Raw genomic sequence first — 19,398 nt, forward strand, 5'->3', positions numbered from 1 at the left:
ATAAAATATGAGAAAATATTAGAAAGAGATCCCTTCATGCAGCTTCTATCTGGGAGATCTATAGAGAAAATTGGCTCTCCACAAGGAGAGTACATGATGGGGGTCACTGGTGACCTCCATTTTGCCCCACACACTGACCCCATATGAAGGATATTCCCTTGTAACAGGTAGCACTGAAGAGTGATAAACCCTGGCTGTAGAGACTGCTCAGGGTTAGAATGCTTTGCTTCCAAGTTGAGTGTCACCTCAGATAACACCTGGTGGGTGTCAGCTTGCCTGTAATTCCAGACTCAGAAGCCAGGGACAGGTTACCCCCAGAGGAACTGGGTGGTGAGATTGGCCATTTGTTTTGCTCTGTGTTTGACTGACAGATCCCAACTCAGTAAAGAGGATGGTGGAGGATGATTCCTGACACCAACCTCAGTCTCCTGCATGCAGGGGAGCACATATGTGCATCTCCTCACACACGTGTGCCCATCCAGTCCCAAAGATGTAAACACACATGAAAAATCAAAACTACAAAAAAAAAATCCACAAGGCCACTGCTTCTTTCAGAAATCAGGAGCCAAACTGACAAAGGAAATGGCTTTACTTATTGTTTGGATAAAGCAGGGGGAAAGACTCTTCCTTTCTCTCCCCCTTGTCTGCAGCAAAGTTACAATTTTATAACAAAGATAGGAAATCCAGGAAATGTCCATGTGTCCTCATAACTATCTGAAGGTTCTCTGGGGTGCAGGGCAAGTTCCTCCACTGATAGTGTCAGGGCTCCTAAGGGTGGGACCGACTCATGGGCAAATGTCAGTTATCTCTGTGTATTGTAAAAAGTAGGGAATATACATTTCTTTTTAGAATATCTGATCTTCTGCCATGACAGTTACATCCTGACACCTCTTTCTCTGTTTCTCTCATGCTCTTTGTTCTTGGTAGAGCCTATGATAAGTAGGCAATGCTGGGGTATTTCCCTGACATGATAAACACGGGAGCACATTGACGGGACATAAATGTGGATGATCATTAGCTCTTCCTTTTTTGTTTGTAGTCCTACGTTCCTGGCAATGGGGTCTCCTTCAGTGTTTTTCTGACAAGTGAGCAAGAAATCCCAAGTCACATGATGGGCACAGTGGAGAGGGAGGCAGGTAAGGATCTGTCCAGCTCCATCCAGGGAAATGTTTCTGCCAACTGGAATATCTATTTGGATGATTTAGTAATCTATTTTGTGTTGTTATAAAATATTTGAGATTAAGTACTTTGTGTAAAGGTGTTGGGATTCCAGGTTTTCCCGGGCTCCTGGAGGCCAAAGCAGAGAACTGTTTATGCTCAACCAGCTTAGCTTCCTGCTAACTTCTGCTGCCAGCCTGGTGACTTAGCACAGAGCCTTGTTTTATCTTATGGTAATTTTCTCAACCTGCCTGGGAGAGCTCACAGCGCCAAGGTCCCTCTACCCTGTCTGACACTGCCCTGCACTCCTCGCCCACCTGCCTGCGGAGAAGCTCACTCGGCGCCAGCTTCCCCAACCCCCTCTGGCTGGGAGGGGTTTCCTCTACTGGGGCAAAAGAGTATATTAACCCTGGATTAAGTTAAATAAACGGGCATTCTCCTCTTGGCGAATGACTCGAACTCTCTGTATGTGTGTGCGTCTCTGTGTTTAACCCCTAGGACCTTACCCAGCTCTTGGAAGGTATGGAACCGCGGTCCATACTGGGTGGGTGGTGATGCAGACTTGGGTGTGGAATGTTTGCCGCATAAAGGTCTATTTGGATCACAATTCTTTTATCTGGAAGGTACAATGGCATAGCACTATTGTGCTGTTGAGGGACTCTTGGATGCTTCACAGTGTGTTAAGAAAGAGAACAGGAAAGGACTACATACAGAAGAGGTCTTGTTATATAACACACTCCCATAAGAATGACTTAATCCTTGACATCTCTTCTTCATTCCAAATAAGGTTCTACATCGTCAGTACTGCCAGATGGGCATCACATTTCCAACTCATAGATCAGTAAGTGAACCTTAAACCATATTGAAACCACAGAATTTGCTTAATATGCAAATAATATTTAACATAGCTGAAACTCTATTTGTCTTTATTTGAACATGCAACCCAATTCTCCAAACCATAGTCATCCAATGAATTATCATAGATAGTTACCAAGTATTTTAAGTAAAAAAAAAAAAACTCTCTAACTTAACATTTTAGTCTCCAGTAAACATTATTGGTTCTATCTTAAATTATTGGAGATCTAGCTAAATCATACCATCCCTGTAACTACTAATGCCCAAATCCAAACTTCCCACATTTTTACATCCACAGAGATTGCTAGATCACATCCCATATGAAGACATCATGCCCTTGAATCTTTCGGTCCAAGAGCACCTGCTCTTGCATAGGGATTTTGACTTTGAGCTGCCACATTTTCTGTCTATCAAGCCGCCCTATCCCCAGGCTCATCCCAGATGACGAGGCACAAGAGTGTAAAATAGAATTGTTACTTCCTGATCTAGAGTTGCTCTAAAAAGCACCTTCCACTCGGAGCCTCTCAGTGGCCTTGCTAACACCATCTCAGAACCACACAGTCCTTTCATTGACTCTCCTTCCCTATTGCATCTGTACCACTGTCTGAATGCTCTCCTTGTCTGACTCTGCTCATACTCAACCTGGACCGTGCACAGTCAGTCTTATTTTCCATAGCACATTTCTCTCATGTTTTTCTCTAACACAACTTTCTTGTACCCATTGTGGCCAGCAAGAGCACCAAGGGGTGGCTTTTAAAATGTGCCATAATCTGCCATTCTTTTACTCAAGGTTATTCTGTGGTCTCCTATTATCCTCATAGGCAAACTTACACATTGTGTCTATTACTTCAATTTTTGTAGCATAGACCTGATCCCCATCTCATCAATTACATGCCTTCCTTCTGTCAGAAGTTAAAAATGTTCTCCCACAAATGCCCCCATGCAAAATACTATACTTCTGCGGAGTTTTTGCTTTTGCTAGAGGATAGTGTCTTTGGTCACAATTCTATATAAAGCAAGAAGTGTTTTCCAATGATAATACTGTAAAAGAAATTGAATGATTTAAGGATCCACATACACAAGGACAGTTTCAATCAAAGAACCATTGAATATATGCCAAATAAAAGCCTGGATTAACTTAATGATCTAAAATGTGAGTACATTAGGGTAAAGTAAAAATACCACTAGAGCAGATGAGAACCTGGTATTCACTAGGTTCTTGAACCTTGATAGGGGAGTTCGGCCAATCACATTTTGTTTGTGGGGCGTGTCGCCCATAGGCTAAAGCTTGCCTATAAACCTGGCACATGTGTTTCCTCTAGTTCTCTCTCGCCTGGTTCCTGCGTCCAGACGGATCGTTCGGATTCTGGTATAAGCTGATGTAAGTCTTACTTCTGTTTATTAAAGTTGTATATTTTGTATTAAGATAGTCTGGGGACTTTTCATTACCAATCGCCCTGCGGCATCAGAACCTGGGTGCCTCACCAGTCAGAGTAGTCTCCCCATAGCTTTTTCTTTCCACAGCTGTCTCTCCCCACAGCTGTCTCTCCCCATAGTTGTCTCTCCCCACAGCTGTCTCTCCCCACAGCTGTCTCCCCACAGCTGTCTCTCCCCACAGCTGTCTCTCCCCACAGCTGTGTCTCCCCACAGCTGTCTCTCCCCATAGCTGACTCTCCCCATAGCTGTCTCTCCCCATAGCTGTCTCTCCCCACAGCTGTCTCTCCCCACAGCTGTCTCTCCCCACAGCTGTCTCTCCCCACAGCTGTCTCTCCCCACAGCTGTCTCTCCCCACAGCTGTCTCTCCCCACAGCTGTCTTTTCCCACAGCTGTCTCTCCCCACAGCTGTCTCTCCCCACAGCTGTCTCTCCCCATAGCTGTGTCTCCCCATAGCTGTCTCTCCCCATAGCTGTCTCTCCCCACAGTTGTCTCTCCCCACAGCTGTCTCTCCCCACAGCTGTCTCTCCCCATAGCTGTGTCTCCCCACAGCTGTCTCTCCCCATAGCTGTCTCTCACCATAGCTGTCCCTCCCCATAGCCATCTCTCCCCATAGCTGTCTCTCCCCATAGCTGTCTCTCACCATAAATATCTGCCACTGGGTCTATAACTGGCGCCTCAGTAGTCCCACTCTGACTCCAGAAGCCTGGAAGTTTCCTAGACAGCCGCTGGTTCTGCTCTCAGCAAAGGAATCAGCCTTAACAACAGCAACAGAGCAAATCAACCAGAGGCAAGAGGGAATGATGAACAAGCACAAGGCAAGAAGATCTTCCCTCTGACACACCCTCCACCCGCCCCAAGACAGGGTTTCTTGTAGATTTGGAGCCTGCCCTGGAACTAGGTCTTGTAGACCAGGCTGGTATCAAACTCACAGAGATCTGTCTGCCTACCTCTGCCTCCCGAGTGCTGGGATTAAGGGTGTGTGCCACCACCACCAGGTAATGGACACATCCCTTTAATGTGGGCAGTTTCCTTCAGGGATCACCCACAATTGGGGTGGGGCTTTTCCACATCAATCAAAACAGACAGAACAATTTTAAGGTGAGGCTCCTCACTCAGAGAATGGACATAGCAACTATCATATTAATCATCTTGAATCTATATCATCAACACATTAAGAACTGATATGGGCTTGGTGAAGATCTATTCCCATTCTGTAGGCTGCCATTTTGTCTTATTGACCATGTCCTTTGCTTTACGGAAACTACTCAGTTTCACGAGGTTCCATTTACTAACTGTTGCTCTCAGGGTCTGTGCTACTACTGTTCTTCAATTGAGAGCATAGGGGTCACAAAAGAGGGTACAAGGGGAGAATGGGGGAAGGAAAGGAGTAAAGAAAAACATATAGCTCAATAAAAACAATAAAAAAGAAACAAAAAATATAGGAACCTACTTTATCTTAACAAAGAGCAGTATTTCAGAGACCCACTGCCTGGCCTACCTCTTGCTTTACTCTGGAGAGTTTCAACTCTTGTACCCAGGGAGAAGTGCGACTTCATCGTCTTCCCTCCAGGCACAGTGCTAAGCTACACAGAGAGCACGTAAAGCCCACTCCCTGTAAGAACTGTTAGGTTCTTTCTATCTGTCCTCGGAGGAAGTGCAGTGAGTTGATGGACAGCTCTGGGAAGCAGCCCTTTTGAGTCTCGGATCCCTTGGAGACCACAGACACAGATGAGAGCAGACAGGAGCATCTCAAGGACATCGGCAGTGCGTATTTCCTGAAAGCTGTTCTTCACTATTGTCAGTTTTACTGCTATGCTTCTACTGCAAAATTTTCTTTCACTCCATTGTCCTTTGCAAGTATAAATCTGTCCTGCTAAGTTAAAGCCGGTTACAGTCAAGCTGGAGGACTCTGGGTAAAACATTCCTCCACAACCTCTCAACTTGGATCCAGCTCTTCAGGTGAATCCTGCGCTAATGGAAGAAGATAGATGGATACAAAAAACTTTCACCTGTAACTCACTTCATCAAGTGAAAGTGAGCGTACTGCCTTTCAGCTCAACTGCTGCAAAACCTCTTCAGATGTGGACGATGTGACATTGGAATCAACTTCCTCATATTGCTCAGGGCAAGTTTGATCTTCCTACAAACTTCTAATACACAGAATCTTCTAAAACTTCTCAGGCCCTGTATTGCCAGTTAAAAGATGAATGCTGCCCTAAGACCTGCCCTCAACAACCATGGAGGACCTGGGGTGGCTGTGTAGGTAGCCAATCAAGTAAGGTCTGTCATTTTAAAATAATCAGGTAAAATTTATCTTTCTCAAGTTCTCTGATGCAGTTTGATGACTGAATAGCTTTGCCAGCTGCCTTCTCAATTCTCTCTGTAAAATTCAGGTCACGGGCCTCACTCTCCCAGATCCAATACTAAGTCTAGACACAAATTACCTCCTTGCCAAGCTCAGATAAGAAATAAACTCACAAAACAGATTTCTCCTGAATGTTAAGGTGATGTCATAGTGATGGGAAAGGAACAGGTACTTTAAGGGTCACGTGTAAAAATGCAAAGCTTAAAACATGAGGATCTGAGGTTGTTTGAGGGTTTAAGAAAGTGTTCTAAAGTGTGTAATGCAAGTTATGAAGTTATGAGTATCGAAAGCTTAAGTGATTGAAAAGAGGCAAGTGATCTGAGATGTTTTAAAGAATAAAACCTGTTTCATATTTTTCTCTTTCATTATGCTACTGTTACATTAGGAAATGTTAATGTGCCTAAAACTCACGTTTTCACAAACTCAAAGAATTCTTTTAAGTTCCACGAAGCCAACTTGGAGGATTGACGTCAAACAGCAAACAGGCCAGAAGCATCCCTCCCTCATTGAATTACCTGGCCCTAACAGCCTACAACTCCCCACCTTTCCCTGGTCCTTACACCCTACCCCTCAATCAACAGGACCTAAAGAATTTTTTTTCCTAAACTTAGCCTTGTCCTTTGCTCTGCCAACACCTTGCCAGGTTCCACAGAGCCTGGAGAGCAGAGAAACAACCAGATACCCTAGGGTGAGGACAGCACCCCAGCTTTCTCAGGTCCCCCAAGATTTCAACACCCACAAATCAGCAGGAAGCAGTCTTGAGAACCTGGTGCCCCTATCCCTGTTTCGCCTTATACAAAGGGAAAGATAGAAATGTTGGGATTCAGGCATTATGCTGCCCTGCCCCGTCATCTGGCAGGATGTAACCAGGCAGTACCCAGGCCAGCCCAGAGTCCTAGTCTGTATGCAGGCACAAAAGGTCCTTTTTTATGAGACAAGCTCCATCCTCTGAAGAAATAAGCAGGCCTTGGCTTCTCTCTGTCTCTCTTCTCTTCTCTTCTCTTCTCTTCTCTCTCTGTCTCTGTCTCTGTCTCTCTCTCTCTCTTTCTCTCTCCCCCTTCACTTCCTTCTAGCCTCCTTTCAACAAATTCCACACTCAAACTCTGTCTCTATGGTATATTTGTCACCTGCTGAGGTTTGGACCCACCCACCAGTCACTGAGGTCTCTCTTGTGTGGTCCTCACCCTCCATGGGACCCATAGGTTCCAACTCATGCTGAAATCCTAAAAATGACAACATGAAACTCTAGTTCCCTGGGACCCAGTGTCCTCTTCTGGTCTGTGTGGGCACCTATACAAATGTGGCATACACTCACACAGATACATACATAAAAATAAATCATATTACAAAACCAAGGTATTTAATAATATGTAGTACAATACACATCAATTACTTGAATGTTTTACATATACAGTGCAACAAAGCAAAATATAAAAACTTACACATCTTTGTAAAGTAGAGCCATGATGCACCCAAAAAGTTACAGGGGTTTAGTAATATATGACAGAGCACTTTTAAAAAACAAAACATAAACGTGCCTCTAGTGAGTTTACAATTTCATGTTCAATGATTCTATCAACTAATTTTCAGAATGGGTCTAACAAAGTGTTAAAACCATGTCAGTATCTTATTGTGGGGACCCAATTTAAGAAATCAAGCAGTGAATCCTTCATTTAAATGAATGAAGAATCAGATCCTTTTGCAGTTCTTTGGTGACAAACAGCTGGACAGTGTTGTGGAGAGCAACTAGGGCATTAACAAAGGACAGCTGCAAACTAGCCTCAACTACTTCAATCTCACTCTTGAAAAAAAGGAAAATCCGTATTTTATAATTAGCATAAAAACTATAAATGAATATAAAATGAAACTTTACTGTGTATATCCTATCCAATTTATCCCATATCTACCATCTTTATTCTTGCAGAGAACCTTCATGGATATAACATCAAAGAAATACTTCAGTACATTTACCCTCTGACTGGTGCATTGGGAGTCTTTGAAGTGGATGTAGTTCATATCATTTTTTCAAAATTCTGTAAAATATTTTCTACACAGGAAACTGTGAAGAATTACAAATAGCATCATAATAGTAACATTTAGCAAGCACAGTATCAGGTATAAGATAAAGAATTTCTTGGAATAACTTGATTAAACCACTAAATTGATAAAAAAAAATTACCAAATTCATTTGTGTGCTTCCAGTCATGGTGACAGTAAAACCAGTTTTACTAAACATAATTAAGACGATTTTCTCTGTGCTGGAGACATGACTCAGTAGTTGAAAGTACTTGCTTTTCTTCCAGAGGACCAAGGATCAATTCTTAACAAGCACACTTTGATTCAGAGCAACCTCTCTAATTCCAGTCACAGAGCGTTTGATGATCTCTTCTACCCTTTACACTCACCAGGCATGGATATGCTACAGGGACATAATGCAGTTAATCTACATGCAATTCAAACGTGGAAAAGTTTTTAAAAATTCCTTCAAAAGAGAGGAAAAGTGGAAAATGAGGTTTCATTTATCACTGTAGTTCACTAAGATCTCTCTCTTTCAGCACAAGGCTGAGAACACCAGGGAGACTGTCTAAGAATAAACACATGCCTGACTTGTTTTGTGACATTTTTATCTTACTCACAATATTATGGAACTGAGATCCCTTCACACTCCTTGAATAGAAAAATTAGAAAGATATTTTCCCAATTTCTCCCACTGAGCATGCCAACACACAGGCAGAAGTCCTTCCCTGTGAATCAACACAACAGGGCTAAAAGTTGCATAACCAAGGACCAGAAATTTTTGAATACTTCCCATCAAGGATTTTTCTGCTAAAGAGAGACTTAAAAATAGAGAAAAAGCACAGTCTGACCAATAGAAGGAAACAAAACAGAGCATCAGAAGGAGGACACTCTGAGCAGCTCTCAGCTCAGGGGGAGTTCTGTAGAGAAGCTCAGAGTTCTGAAGGTAGCGGACATGCTTGTGGTGCCTGTGGAGAAGAAGTACCATGTAGCCACTGGCCCCTCCCATGGCTGCCTGAAACACAGCGTCTCTCAGGACCATGAGAGGGAGAACAATCCACTTTATTTTCTGACTTTCTAGCATAACATAACAATAGTTGTCTTCATTATTAAGCTGTGATATATTCAGGATTCTACTTGTGGCCGAGTGAATTAGGTTCACACTTATTAAAGCATTGAGTATCCAAAAGAATAAAAAGAATGAAAGGATGTGCCATGCAGACTTTGGTATGAGCTTTCTCCACCCAGATGCTCTTGGACTGATGATGATGGCCTGGACCACAGTGAGGAGACTGCTGGTGCAGATGGAGACCCCACGGGCCACCCTCTGCAGGTAAATGAGGATCTTACATCCTATGTCATCTAGGAAGTTTCTCAAACCAAAAGCTGCCATTGTGTTTGGCAACCCTTTTGTAAAAAGGATAAGGAAGTTTGCAAAGGCCAAGTGGATGAGAATAAGGTGGATGGGTTTCTTCTCAGGGCCTCCCCACCAACGAATCATATAATTCACTGAAACAGAAATGTTTCCCAGCATGCCAAGCACAGTCATGAAGAAAAAAGTTATTTCTTTAATAAATTTCAAGAGCATTTCTTTCTTCCTGGATACAAAGAAAACTTTTTCAAGAAAACATTAGTAATGTGAGACATTTATCTGAAAAACATTTTTGCATAATAGCATTTTCTGATATACGAGAGTCAGTGACAGACACATGTGTTGCTGTAGACTGGGTCCCCAAACTCCTTCTCTTCTCTGTGGACTCTGAGTTATGTGTGTGCTCTGACAGGTGAGCTTGGTATTTACCAAGGAAAGGGAAAAAAACCTACAGTTTTAAAGGAGATATGTTTGAGCTCTGAAAAAGCAAAATCAGCGTCGTCAAGTGTGTATTTGGTGTCTGTCTACACTTATAGACTATTCTCAACATGACTGAATTGAACTGTAAATTTCTCCAACAAAATTTCTACATGTTCCTCTATTTCATCTTATTTCCCCACCCAATTTCCAAAGATGCAGGCTCCTTTCTCATTTGCATCTTAATTAGTGTAACAATTTCTAGATTTGCATAGGACTTCAAAGCTTTATAACTTCAATTTGTACATCCTAATATTTTTAAAGTTTTTACATTGGTCACTCTGTGATTTTACTCCATATAAATGTTTACTAGTTATTTTTTAAAAGTAGTTCTCAATGTCAAATCCAATTGCACAGCCTTTTTAGATAAAACTCTGTAGTTAAAGCTGAATCGTAAAAAAAAAAAAAAAAAAAAACTTGAAAATTTTCATATAACTCCCGGGCTGCAGCTAAGGATTGTGTCTAACAGAACCTTGTGTTGCCTTCTCGAAGAGGAGAAAGCAGAGAGCTCTGATCCTATTGAATGACTTCGGGGCATCTGTAACCCCAGTGAGTTACCTCACGACATGTAAGGGAGCATGGGACAGCTCTGGACCAGGGGATCTTGATGAAGTAAACCTAAGAAATGGATTAATGGGGTGTTGTATTCTGCCAAAAGCTATAAGTCCTCAATATCAACTGCACATAGCACAGTAAGTGGGGGCAACTGGTGTGAGCAGGGGTTCCACTGTCTAAGAGTTCATGGTGGCATTTGCTTCTGTGGGGACTTTTGAGCAGCTATTATGTCAGATGGTTTTGCAGCCTGCTTTTCTTCCAACCTGTTTATCAGGCAGACTGGTTTTTTATACACCCGTCTGAGCTGATTCCAGAACTTAAACTGAGGGAGGATGTTATACTCAAGTTCTAGATCTCCATTCTCATTTCTCAGGGATTTATGGTAAGCTTTGGGCACCTGTTCTAGGATCTGAGGAATCTGAATATTACGGTAGCTGCATGGGTTTGTGTGTTCTGAGAACTTGCAATGCCTCGGTTCATTCCTGTTAAACTCACAGGATTGCTTTAAATGTCTATGTCTTCATCAACGTAGCCTTGTCTGAGGTTTGTGTCCAGGTGGCCTTATGACTCTAAAAAATGTCAGTTATTACTTTCAACTGCTTCTCTAACAAAGAGGCAATTATTGTCTGTATCTCTGAGTCCTAGAAATCACAATACCATCTAAATATCTGTACAAATGAAAAATGCTCCAGATATTAATAGAAAGCACATCGGCATTCACTGACATAATTAGAATAAAAGCTTTAAGTGTTTTGTTGGTGATTGGAATTTGTCAAAATCCCAAGTACTAATAGAAAATTTTAACAATTTTCTGTTTCTTTAATCTTTGTTTACATGGAGATTCCTACTTTTCTTGTCCTCTCTTCCCTTTTCCAAGCTTTAAGTCATATTTGAGACCAGGCTCTGATCCTCTAATAACTGATTCCTTTCTACTGAAGTCACTGTTAGTGGAGGAAGAGGTGTCTCATCTTCCACATTATTTGGGAAATGCTAAAGGAAACAAATTTAAAAGACAAGATGGACTTGTGTTTAGATGGATGGGTGATTCCAGGATGAGTCTAACACCCAAGAGCCTGCGGCAAGTTACATCCACCCATCCTGGTTTTCTCTAAAAGAAACAAGCAAGCAGGCAAACAGACAGAACTAAAAAGATTGTGTTCTTTTCTGCTTAGCATGGGATAAAGTTAAGATGAGCTGTTTCAGGCTGTCCTCCTCCCCAGCCTGGGTCCTAAATAGCAGAGTTCTCAAGATGGTAATGATAACTGTTAACACTGAGTGTTGTATTCTTCACCAGCCAGGAATACAATGACTGAACAAGTATTATAATAGTATGTGATAAAATCGAGAGCCTTTAAAGACAGATACAGACAGAAAACTGTCAAACTAGGAATCAGAAGGATATTGTAAAACTATGCCAATATTAGAAAAGTGAAAATACATCAAAAATGAAAAGTGCAAGTGTCATAAACACTAGTGACACTATTGAAGTCACAGTACTGGCAAAGTTACACCTGAAATAAGGTTTTTATTTTCTTTCATTTATCTAGCCATTTTTGAGAGTCTCTCTCTGTAACCTAGCCTAGCCCTGAACAATTCTGTTGCCAAGTCTCTCTAGTGCTAACGTTACAGCAATGTATCATGATTGTCTCCAGGATTTCTCGACATCTGAAAATCTTAGGTATCTAATTAAACCATTTATAAAGGTAACTTAGGCTAAGGCCCAGCCAGAGCTCTGTCATGGTACTCCAGCCTGAGGATGGAGAGCAATACCTAAACATTTCTGTCCCATTTCAGTATCTCCAGGAACTAGTCTCCTTTGATCTTTCTGGTGCCAGGAACCAGCCTTCTGAGAGTCAGAAGGAAAGAAGGGGTTCTGGGGATCACAGAGCCTCTCAACCACTCCCTGGATTATTCAGAGTCTTCTGCTTTAATGATACTCTCCTTGGCACAGCTGAGGGGATTGAAGATCTTACCTCCATGAACTCCCCTGGACCTCGTGATGCAGACAGGATCTCGTGCAGCTCTGTGTAGATAACACTTGCCAGGTCGTATTTGTACTTCAGGATTTGTGGGTTCGTGGCTTCTATCAGGTATTGCAGACTTCAAGTGTCATGTGGTCACAGTGTCAGGGGGAAGAGCCCCGGTCCCTGAAGTACAGCTTCCCTCTCTCTCACAATTACTACATCTGTTTTGCTCAGAAGTTATTTCTATCTTAATTAGGGTTTAATTACGAGAAGAAGGATATGAAGTGAGAAAATAAACAACAAAGTTTCTGTGTATGGAGCTCCCTGCATTTCCTGAATGTTTTCCATCTTCCCAAAGTGCCAACTATGGCCTGGCAGGGGACCAACTTCTGACACACAGATCCAGTCTCTTTTTCTCCTTTCTAAATCCCTCCTTAAACAAGAGTAGAATAAATAATTCTCAGCAGTAGAGAGTCTGCTTATTGAGTTAAGTTCCATACATGGATGAGGACGAGTTCAGAGTCCCTTGTTCTACCTGTGACCATCAGTAGTTGAGGTGCTTGCTGTAACTGATAGTTTCATTCCTGTCCATGAAATATATGAGACTTGAAATATTGTTTGCCTCCCCAACATTGGCCTGATTCTAAAAGCAATGGTTGTACAATATAAAACTTCAAGGATACTTCCAAAATTTATGTGTGTACAAGAGTGGTCTTTTTGTGTACTTTTTATTCTAGTTCCTAAGAGTCTTTCCTAAATCAAATACAACCTGATGTAAATAAATGTGGGTGTAGGACTGATATTAGAAATGATGATGTCATCATTTTGTTTCTGAAGAGAAAGCTTCACTGGGTTTTCTTGGGAGAAGAGTTCGAGGTCACTTGGTCTCTCCTTGCCCTGTGTAATGGTGTCTCCAACACGTGGGGGAAACCGACATACACGAGAAATTAGAAACGTTTCTGCTGTCAATGAAATGACAGCTTTTGGGGAAACCAGGTTCTCTATCCTCTCTATTGAGTGAGGGAAATATAGATGCAGAGAAACTAAGTTGTACATTACATATATTATGACAGATAAAATTGAAAAACAAAATATTTATCTCTGGTCCAGCAAGGAACCCTTTGTTGTCTCTGTTATTTTGTTTAGAAAATTTCTAAGTATTTTGTTTATTTTTAAGTTTAGAAAAAAAAAGCAGTTTAAAGCTTGTAGTACTTTGACTGATTTGTTTAATAAAAAACAGAAAAAAAATATCAGAAATAGAGTCCTTCATGTGGCTTCCATTCAGGATGAGTTCTGTAGAGAAAAATAGTAATCTGTAGATGGAGGAAAAGCTGGTGGTATTCTTAAAGCAGAAATGCTCTGTAGCCAATGGGTCATCACGATGCCCTTCAACAGGGTATCTCTTAGAATTATAATGAAAAAAATCAATTTCACCATGCAGCTTTCTGATATTTTCCGAAAGAAAATAACAATTTTTACCACTTTTATAGTCTCTGATATATTTTTTTCAAATTTATTTATTTATTTGTTTATAAAAATTTCCAATTCCTCCCCTCCTCCCCATACCCTCCTATTCCCCCTACTCCCTCTCCTCCTTCCTCTCCAGTCCTAAGAGCAGTCAGGGTTTCCTGCCCTGTGGGAAGTTCAAGTTCCTCCCCTCTCCCTCCAGATCTAAGAAGGTGAGCATCCAACCAGACTAGGATTCCAAAAAGCCAGTACATGCAGATAAAACAAGAACCAGTGCCATTGTCATTGGCTTCTCAGTCAGCCCCCATGTCAGCCACATTCAGAGACTTCGGTTTGATCACATGCTCATTCAGTCCCAGTCCAGCTGGCCTTGGTGAGTTCTCATTCGATCAGTCCCCTTGTATCAGCGGGTGAACGCAGGCCTCGCGGTTCTGATTTCCTTTATCATGGTCTCCCTCCTTCTGCTCCTCATTTGGACCTTGGAGGCTCAGTCCAGTGTTCCAATGTGGGTCTCCATCTCTATCTCTATCTATCGTCAGATGAAGGTTCCCTCTGGTCCTGCTTTTCTTGCTCACGTTCTCCCTCCTTCTGCTTCTCATTTGAACCTAGGGAGTTAAGTCCAGTGTTCCAATATGTGTCTCTGTCTCTGTCTCCATTCTTCGCCATATGAAGGTTCTGTGGTGTTCTGCATGCTTCTTGAACCTTCATAGGAATATCGTTCTTTAGGTTGAGAAAGTTTTCTTCTATAATTTCGTTGAATATATTTTCTGAACCTTTGATCTGCAATTCTTCTCCTTCTTCTACCCCTATTATTCTTAGATTTGTTTTTTTTTTATTATGTCCCAGATTTCCTGAATGTTTTGTGATGAGAATTTGTTGGATTTGCTGTTTTCTTTGGTCAGAGTGCTTATTTTCTCTATGGTGTCTTCATAATCTGAGATTCGTTCTTCTATCTCTTGTATTCTATTGGTTATGCTTGCTTCTGAAGTCTCTGTTTGTTTACCTTGATTATCCATATCTAGCTGGCCCTCAGTTTGTGTTTTCTTTATTGCCTCCATTTCAGCTTTCAATTCTTGAACTGTTTCCACTACCTGTTTGATTGTATTTTCTTGGTTTCCCAGGGTGTCGTTTACATATTTACTTCATTTCTTCAAACCTTTTATTATATTTCTCTTCCATTTCTTTACTCATTTCTTCAATCTTTTTGTTATACTTCTCTTGCAGTTCTTTAAGTGAGTTATTCATACCCTGTTTAAGGGACTCTGTTGCTTTCATAATGACACTGTTTTTTTCCACTTCTTCCGGAACAGGGTGTTCAAGTCCTTCTGTAGTAAGATCGCTGGGATGTGGTGTTTTCATGTTTTTTTTCAGATTGTTGTATGAATTCTTGCCTTGGTGTCTGCCTATCTCTTCCTTCAACTGTTCTCTAGTGGATCTGCTGGTACTGGAACAGGTTCCCTCCTCTGATGAATCTTCTGCTAGAGGATCAGTGCCCCTTGCTGGCCAGGATTCTTGCTGAGCTGATGCAGGGCCTACCTTTCCACCCCTGGCAGGCAGGCTACTGATACACAGCCACTCCCTCCTGCTGGGTTACACTTCCAGCCCAGTCCCAGCCTGCAAGCTGGCTGAGCTGGGTGTTTTTATGGCCCCAAGGAGGAGGAAGGGAGGAATAAAGAAAGGGGTTCCTGGATGAAAGGTGGGATGGGCTAGGAGGCAAGAGGGCTTAGCCCCTGCAGAGTGGCCAGGGAGTCAAGGGGGACTGGTGATGTCTGAGCTCCTCCTTGTCGGGCTTCTGCCTCGGGTCAGAGCAAACTCATCCCAATGATGAATCTGCTGCGAGATGATCAGTGCCTCTTGGTGGCCAGGATTTTGTTGAACTGATGCAGGGCCTACCTTTTCACCCCCGGCAGGCAGACTATTGAAACAGAGTCACTCCCTCCTGCTGGGTTCTAGTCTCTGATATATTAATACTACTGGTGTGTTTTATTTTACACTTAAGGCCTTATCTTACTGACTCCATTTCTTCTAGTCAGAGACTATCAGGAACTTTCTTTTCTTTTTAGCCTTATTTTTTTTTTTACTTACTCAAATGTTTGTCAGCAGACATAGAGAGTGGTCAACAAAGAAAAATGCAATGTGCTAGACAATAAGTGTATAGTCATGGTGTTTGTCTAGTTCTTTTGTAATAAACACATAAGGCAAGCTAACTTTATAAATACAAATTTATTTGGTTTGTATTTCAAGGACATGGCTCTCACCCTTGTTTCTATATTGACTTAAAGAAATACATTTGTCTGGATGGCGTGAAGCTCATGAACATTCTCAACTGAAAAGTAGATTTTTGAATAGAAGTCGTCCAGAAAGCATTAGAGACTCCAGGCTGACCCACAAAAGTTTCCACAGAATAAAGGATAGAGTCCTTTGTCAAATATCTGCTGGAGGGAGAAGCCATTTGTTTGTGCCCAACTGCTTGGCCCTGAAATAATCACACAGAAACCATGTTATTTAAGTCACTGCTTGACCCATTAACTCGAGCTTATTATTGGCTAACTCTTACATATTATTTTAATCTATTTCTAGTAATCTGTGTATCGCCACGTGGCTGTGGCTTATTGGCTAAAGTTCTGGCCTCCGTCTTCAGCGGGGGGCTTCATGGATTCTCTCTGACTCTGCCCTTCTTCCTCCCAGCATTCAGTTCCATCTTCCCTGCCTACCTAAGTTCTGCCCTGCTATAGGTCCAAAGTAGTTTTTTTATTCATTAATGGTAATCGCAGCAGACAGAGGGGAATTCCACATCAAATGTCTGCATGATTGCATTCCCATGACTGCCTCTCACACCAGAGTGGGAGTGGGTTACAAATATACTAAATGCTTGAGAAATACCATGAACTTTAGAAGTATAAAGTAGGGTGCTGAGTAGATGCCTCAGTTGGTAAAACTCTTCAAGTAGAGGATCCGAGTTCTATGCCCAAAACCCCCACAAAAATGCTGTGAGGGATCATGGTTTTAATTCCAGCACTGGCAATGCAGAGAGAGGAAGATCTCTGGGAGTCTCTAGCCAGCCAGCCTAGGAGAAGCACTGGGCTTCAGACACCTGAGGCTGACCTCTGGTTCTCTCTCTCTCTCTCTCTCTCTCTCTCTCTCTCTCACACACACACACACACACACACACACACACACACACACACACACCTAACTTTAGAAAGAGCCCCTAAGTCACAGTTAGGTATGCCTAAGATTGAAAAAGAATAAAAGGAGAGAAAATATCTATACAGAAGCCCCCAGCAGTCCAAGGCTGACACTAAGTCTTAACAGAGGCTCCTTGTTTGTTTCCTGGCTGCCCAGGGCTGAAATACTCACAAAGAAACTATATTAATTACAGCACAATTTTGGTCAATAACTTATGAATATTTCTAGCTAACTCTTACATCTTAAATTAATCCATAATTCCTGTCAGTGTTAGCCACATGTCTTGGTACCTTTCATCAGTGAAGCATTCTCATCTTGCATCCTCTGCATCTGGATGATGACTGCAAGACTGAGCCTTTCCTCTTCCCAGAATTCTCCTATTTTAGTCGCACCACCCATACTTCCTGTCTGGTGACTGACCAATCAACATTATATTAACCAATAAAAATGACATATCTTTACAGGGTATAAGATCATTAACTCATAGTACTTCCCACTTTTTTTTTCCTTTTCAAAACAAGAACTTTAAACCTAAATCTTTGTTTAGCTTTTTTCATGACCATCATCCATAATAACATGTAACTAACACTCTAAACAAAAACAAACATCCATAATCCATTTTTTAGAAATGTGGGTGTAGTTTTCTAGACTACTTCCTGCTGACTGGGGGCACTGATAATCTTATGGGGACCTAAAGAAAATTTAGGATTATTGTCAAGTCCTGAATGGAGTATTCTGTGAGGCTTGATCATCTCAACCAGCAGTCTTGAGGCTGTTCTGGATGTAGAACTCAAAGAAAACTCCAACAAAGGTCGTCTGAAATGTTGAATCATCTGGGTCTTCTGCCCCTAGCAGAGATTTTTCAGGGGATCTTTCTTGATCAAACCTGATATTTCTGAACTCAGAATGAATCTACAGCTTCTCATTTCTTGTGAAAACAAAAACAAAGCATATTCTCCAAAATAGCATATCTTTTGACTTAACTTTTGAAGTCAAGACATTTTCAAAATATGTATCATGGATTAATCCAACTTTAATAGCTGTTATTTCTTCCTCAGCCATCAAATAATTCAAAGAAAACACAATAACATACAGTATCCAGATTCTCTGTGTATTTCCATCATTATGTGTCTTTATTTTAAACTCTATTTCTTTTATTTTTAATTTTTGTGGGTTTTGGGGGACAATGTTTCTCTGAGTATCTTTAGCTGTCCTGGAACTCACTCTATAGACAAGGATGTCCTTGAACACACAGAAATTTGCCTGTTTCTGCCTCCTATGTGCTGGAATTAAAGGTGTGTGCTACCACACCCAACTACTCTTTCTTTTTTTAAAGTACTTTATCCTTTTTCTTTTCTCTCCCAAGTCTACATATATTTTTAAACACACTGTAAACCATTTAGAGGTTTCTTTTTTTTATCTGAATGTATCTTTACTGTATATCTCTCTTTTTCTGACCATGAGTCTAATTTGCTAAGTGATATGGCTAGGATTAAAGCCATGGCTTTGATGTCTAGATCCACACCATTCCTTAGCTTTCTGAAAGTCTTCACCTTTCATGGCAAAGGTACTGGTGGGAGCCATGTTTATTGCCACAGTTCTATGAAGTTTCAAGATTCCTGCCACCACCAAGAAGTATGCTGTTGGTGATTCATAAACACCATTTAAGTGTTTGGTGGCAGGATTCATAAAAGAGCTGTAAGGTTTTAGCAGCTAAAGCTGCATCATGAAGCCTATCTTAAATGAGATGCACTTGTCTCTAACAGAGACCACCCAAAGAAATGTTGCTAACGAGAAGCTATGCTGAACTCTTTTTTTAGTATCTAGAATTATTTCCCAAGTTCTCTCAAGTTTTATGTGGGTATAGTTGCCCACATTGGTGCCATTTGTTGACAAAGACTGCTATGAAGTCTCAGTAAGAGACAGGCTGATGCAGCAGAGAGGCCAGAGCCTCCCTTTCAGGAAAGTGAAGGACAGACCCAGGGCTTAGATACCACAGGGTGTCTCTGGGCATATTAGGAGCCTTCTTTTCTTTTCTCACCCATCTCACTTATCCACCTCACCTGACAGAAGCACAGATGCTCTTATGGTTGGGAAAAACAGTCTCCTGAATATTAGTTCCCGGATATGACCACTTCAGGGCACTCCTTCATACCAGGAAGTGGATAGACCCTGGGAAGGGAAAGGAGCCATGGAGGTAGAGAAGTGTGAGCTAAGTTGCTCTTCAGGGTTGGTTGTGCACATGGTGGGTGAGTCGGGGACTCTGTTCTTTGATCTCCTCTGCTGTTTCTGAGGGAAAATGAGAACTAAAGACTTCATATCACAAGCTGCTTGATGTTAGAGACCCAGAACTGATATGTGGGTCTTAGAGTTAATTATATATAACCCTTCTCCATGTAATCTGAGCAATAGTTGAACAATCTCATCTTCAAGAGACAGAAGCCCATTTTTTCACAGTGAACATCAGTCTAAAGAGAGTTACATCCAAAGGAGAAGAGAAAGGGAGAACTTGGGAAGGAGAGAAGTTGACTGCTCTGCACAAA

The 19,398-nt window shown here is 41.7% G+C and overlaps 1 pseudogene; it reads right to left on the bottom strand.

Moving 5' to 3' along the window:
* Positions 1-8,580: 8,580 nt before the first annotated feature.
* On the bottom strand, positions 8,581-9,425 carry LOC125396274 (vomeronasal type-1 receptor 4-like; annotated as a pseudogene).
* Between the last annotated feature and the right edge of the window lie 9,973 nt (positions 9,426-19,398).

Source organism: Myodes glareolus, chromosome 14 (assembly GCF_982192425.1).
Source record: "Myodes glareolus chromosome 14, mMyoGla1.1, whole genome shotgun sequence".
In the NCBI taxonomy this organism is placed as follows: domain Eukaryota; kingdom Metazoa; phylum Chordata; class Mammalia; order Rodentia; family Cricetidae; genus Myodes; species Myodes glareolus.